The sequence below is a fragment of the Anoplophora glabripennis genome, unplaced genomic scaffold, assembly GCF_000390285.2.
Source record: "Anoplophora glabripennis isolate ALB-LARVAE unplaced genomic scaffold, Agla_2.0 scaffold459, whole genome shotgun sequence".
Lineage (NCBI taxonomy): Eukaryota > Metazoa > Arthropoda > Insecta > Coleoptera > Cerambycidae > Anoplophora > Anoplophora glabripennis.
In genome coordinates this window covers 285,013-291,012 of record NW_019416570.1, presented here as the reverse complement: position 1 = coordinate 291,012, position 6,000 = coordinate 285,013, and positions in this window count along the sequence as shown.

Genomic DNA, 6,000 nt, shown 5'->3' with positions numbered 1-6,000 from the left:
GAAATATCTATCTAAACCTAATGGGATAAGGATTTATTTATACTAATTTATTAAAAAGGTGGTGTAAGTGTAATATGTACCTATAGTCAAAGCCACATTATAAAAGTGAATTCTTATTTTTTTTACTCGAGCTTTCTAGATCTAATTATCCGTTCTTCACGAGAAACTACAAATAACATTACAAATAACAATAAAATTTAATAAATAACTTACAAATTTGAGATTTAAATAAAAATTATCCAGTCTAGAATAGAGTTTTGTTTATCACATCCCATTATAAAAATTTAACAATATACGAGTAGATGTAGGTAACACTTTGATTAAAACTTTTATTAAAAAATTCTTGATATTAAGCAACTGTAAAACTTTTAAACTTTAGTAAACTGATATAAAACATTTCCAACCTTAAAATATAATAATTGGCCATGTTGTGGTGAAATGGAACATTATCGTTGAGCTGTAGAATTAAATTGTTATTATAGAACAACAGAGTAAGAAACAACAGAGAACAACTATGGCCCTTGAATGTTGCAGATGGCAGAAAGGGGAAATTTTTTTAGTAATTCTCATATCCCATGCACCGCTGGAGAAGCTAGTGTGACATCAAATAACGACGCGTGTTAGTTTCAGTATGCACAGTTGAGAACTGGGCTATGCATTGTTGTCAAATCTTATAATTTAAAGAAAACGTCTTTAAAAAGCAAATTTTCACACCAGTTGCTTTGAGGACTGCTCTTTGGCGCGTTACTTTTGTTAAGTGGGTACCCGCCAGAAGTCTTATCATCTCACATATTTAATTCTTTTAAATAAGATAAACTATGAAACAAGTCTTAACAAGTAATCTAACAGAAAACTCAAGCAGTACCTAATCAATGCAGAACTATTGATTTTTAACCCTACTTTCTATAACTTCTCAGCGGTGCAACTTAGTATAAAGGGGCGTTGCCTTAAATCACCATATTTTGGGTTCCCTATATACCCCTGCTCTGTGTCGGTTTCTGTGCGAAACACCCTGTATATTGTATTATTGTACTCCTCGTTCAAGTCTCTATAAAAGACTATTATATTTTTTTGTGTGTTTACAGCACTATAGCGTTATTGTTGTACTGAGTACTAAATAAGAATTATTATTTATTTATTGTATTATTGATATACAAAGTGTCCGCAAATTTCACTGACAACATTTGACTGCATATTCAGAACGATAAATAAATACGGTGTATTAAAAATGAGTTAAATAAAAACTTTTTGGTTTTCGAGTTACAAGCCTTCAATGTTGTCAAAAATAAAACTAATTTAGTTCTTAACCCTTTTGCCAATCTCGTTAAAATTTTCACATTTATTTGGACTATTATCGCGTATTATTTCTTAAAGCTTTACTCAAATCGATATACTGGGTGATAGTTTTCTCGGGTTACCTCTCCCTTTTAGCGGTCAAAACTTTTACAGTGGTATGTGTTTTTTTAAAACGGGCAGCAACATTGAAAAGATCGTTTTATTTTTCAAAAAAAGCAAGCAAATTATTATCTTCTGCGGAACCTTTCACTAACCAGCGGCACAATTGTAAACGTGCGTTGGGATCTAAATTTTTACATACATTTGTCTTGAGAAACTGCGGATACTTCATAATTTGCATGTGTGGAGTGATGAGAATCCTAAAGAAACACGACAATAATGACTTTACCTTATAGCCAGAACAATCAGCATCTTGTTTTCATCGCCTACTGAACTCAAAGTATTAAATCCGTGACATTACTACGCACACCAAAACATACAGACCTGCAAATAATGCAATTTTTCTTAAGAATGGCTTTCTGTAGGCGATTTTCTCCATTTTTTTTTTTTTAATAAAACGATATTTTCAATGTTGCTACCCGTTTTAAAAAAACACGACCACTACAAAAGTTTTCACCGCTAAAAGGGAGAGGTAACCGGAGAAAATTGTCACCCAGTATAAAGGGTTATGAAGTTATTAAATAAATTAGCTTTATTTTTGACAACTTTGAAGACCTGTACTTAACTGAAGAACAAAAAAGTTTTTATTTAATTTTTTTTCGTAGATCGTATTTATTATTTGTCGTCGTGAATATTCAGTCAAACGTTGTCGGTGAAATTTGCGGACACCCGGTATAAATACGAGTAGTCATTTTAAAAATTTCCTTTTTTCTGAGATTGGCAAAATGTGTACAAGTACACATCTGACCTGGAACGACCCGTATAGTTTTCTGCAACTTCAATGAAAGCACTTCACAATAAACTCTAATAAATTAAAGCAATAAATAACTGCAGACTGTCCGAAAAACGTAGTGGAAGTATAAGACGGAGGAGCAGTAACTCATGCGACGGTCAGAGTCTCCGAAATGTTTATGACAAATGGAAGATCGCCGCCCCCGGGGACTTAACGCAGATGAAAGAGATATACTATCTATTATGTGACAAAAACACGTGTAGTCGCCGACCTCTAACCGCGACACACCCCCTACTGACCGCTACCGATCATTATTTTCTAAGTATTATTGATAACTGAAATTGGAGACCTGTGAACTAATAACATTTCTGCTTTTCCATATTTTCTAACAAAACTTTCAAATCAGGATCTAGGGTAAATACTAACATATTTATAAAATAAGGTATAAGTTACCTTCACTAAAAAATATTGCTATTAAAAAATACTGAAAAAATTTCGGGATGTGTTTAGTGGGAAAATTATTCTTTATTCAATAATTCAGGACTTTTATATTCGCATTCTTTTCTTATTATTAAATACTTATTTTATTATTAAGTCTAAAAAAAATAAATAATGAATTTTTCAACAACTGAGTCAAGGAAATTAAGGTAGTTATATCTTAAGAACGGAAATTGAAGTCCCGTTTCATCTAACAAAGTACTACAATATTCATATAGATGTCGCTACAGGAAATACGTTTATAGTAAAAATAGTACGATTATTTCATTCATTCAAATTCCGGCAAAACACACCTAAAAAAAACGAGAAAATGCCAGGTGCACGCACACGTGCACGATAATGAGTTGTCCGGCCTATACGTCCATCCCACTCTCTTGCTATCTCATAATTGCATATGAAAAGAGAAGGGTAATAAAATAATAAAAACTCCAATTTGCGGCCGCCGGTTTTTTGTTCTGAAAATATTTCTATTTTCTATCTTCTACATATTATTATGTACATATTTACAAAAAAGGAGGATGGCAAGTGGTTGTACAAATTTATAATATTTGCAGCCAACTAAAAGTTTTATTTCATATTATTTTCTACATTTTAGTACTTATATGGATTCGGACCAGAGTAGGTGCGAATGTAATTATTTCTTGTATGGATCTTTGAGCTGTTATCTTTTATTGTTGCGTTGTGGCTGCGAAATATTTTATTTGTGGAGTTTACTATTTTTTATATGAAGGAAAAAACATTAACAGAGTAAGTATTACAATTTGCTAGGCATAGTTGTACTTAGTACTAAATTCAAGTAAATAATAGATATTAAAAATAAATATGTAGGTATATTGTATTTGATTATTTGAAAATAAAAATTACATATGCGACAATGGACTTTCCGCTTACTTAGCCGTAATATAAATATGACATATTGTCGTTGCAATGCACATACAGGCTGTTCCAATAGTGTGACAAAGTTTATAATTATTTTCAGTTATAGTTGTATAGGGCAAAATCTTCAGGCCAAAAACAAGATTTTCTGAACGTTTAATTCGGTCTGAAAATAATGAATAATGGAAATAATAATAAAATGTGAATCCGAGCAAGTAACTTTTTTCGTATCACTACTACAGGCAGTTATACTAAACTTTATCGCACTATTGTGGCACCCTATATATGACTAGATATATCATTATGGTAAATCAAAAGCATAATAGGTAAAAATGTATAATTATCTATGTTTATAACAAATATTATCTGGTAAAATTCTTTTCTTACTTTCAGATACAGAGACAGTTAAATATAACCGGAAGAAGTCTATATGTTATTTCGTAATATACCTATAGTGGTGAAAACAACCCGCTCTATGTAGAACAAATTAAGAAAGATGAAGAATTATGGAAAAAATCAATGGCAACAAATTTGGAACAATTTTATAAAAATTGTATACTACCAGAAATAATATACAAAAATATTCCACAGGGAAAAAGATGTATGGATCCAGAATATATTATAGAAGCTCAAATTAATAAAAAGAAATAATTTTATTTTATGATTTTTTAAATTTTTTCCTGTTCTACTGTACCTATTCTATTTATTTCTTTATTACTTTCATTTATTTACATATTTATTAAACTACACTGTTCCACAGAATTTCTGTTTATATTGGAGGTATTAAAGTACCTACAACTATTTTTTCAAGTGAAGTGAACTGAATACCTATTTCTCATAAAAAAAATTTAGTCTCAAATCGTCCTTTTGTACATAATTCTTTACACATTTTTTGGACAAAATAAGTATATCGTACATATTTTTTATATTTTCTCATTATTATGTATATTCACAATTAAAATTCTATTTATATTAATATGCGAATTTTTTTTATCAAGAATTACTTAATATTAATTATTAAAAATATAATATTTTCCATTTCTGTTTATACCAAAGTAAGCCGCTTTATTCACAAATCGTAATTATAACATAACTTTCCGTTATGAACAACTTTTCTTATTAACATTTTTTTATATTATCAAAAACAAAAGCAGTTTATTCTTCAACGTTATTAATTTTGTTAAATTTCTGATCACCCTGTATATATATAAATTACAGTTTTTCATGACAAACATATTCAATTAAAAAGCAAAATATTTTTTGTCACGAATTACTTTTTCTAGTAGAATAGAAAATAAAAATGTTTTCCCTCTTATCCACTAACCGTAGATACTAATATAGGTATATTAATTATAAATTATGGTTTTAAATAAACTAAAAATTGTTTATATTTCATATTTTCTAAAATTATATAATAGTATGGACTTGCACTGTTACTTATATACTTTTATACAAAAATATATCTAAAATGATCATGACATTCTTTAAATATTTACGTATCAATTAACAGAAACCATGACTACCAATTCAGAATCAGGTTATACCAAATTAACCACATACAACAGCTGTTCGTTAAAAATAACCCGAGTCCATTCATAAATAAATTTTTACTAGTGCGACATCTATTACAAATCAAGCGAATTAAAAGTCGGAGATAATGCTATTCATGAATGAATATTTTTTAATAATTTTATTCCAATATAACTTTTTAAATAATAAAGTGATGAACAAACTATGAAATAAAGTCTAATCAGTTTATTTATTTAAAGACAACTATATAAAAAATTGCATAATTCTATAATACTATGAAGAAATAATCCTTTCTTTATAAAAATCCAAAAAACCTTCATATTTAGAAATTAATTTCTCACGAATTATTTACCTATCCCAATTAATTTTTGCTTTACTGTCTTCATTTATACTTTGCCAAATGTGATGAAATTTTACTACTTTCTTCAATTGCTTTAAAAAGATATATTGGAATAAAAAAAATGGCTGTTTTCTACCATTTTTCGGTATAATTTAGGCAACCAGAAATGCATCAGTTTCTACTTTCTACTCCAGTTCAATTAAATAATAAAACCTGAAAAATCCGAAAGATTTATTAGTAGATATTTTATTGCACTTTATGACGGGGAAGGGTATGTAGAATGATAATATCAAAAAAAGTTACTCGAAAGAAGTGACGCTAAGTTGGCAAATAGCAAATTTACGAGTATTTTCACTTTTTTTACTGCCCATGAAAATCTAGACGACATATCGGAAAATTAATTGTTTTATGTTGTAAATTACCTATAATTTGCATTAAATAGATCTTATTTCTACGGTAATTAAAAAAAAGAAATCACGTACGCCTATAACTGTTTTTTATAACGTTAATTAATTGTTAAATAACTATTGTACGTATCGGACCGGGATTTTGGAGACAATTAAAGAAA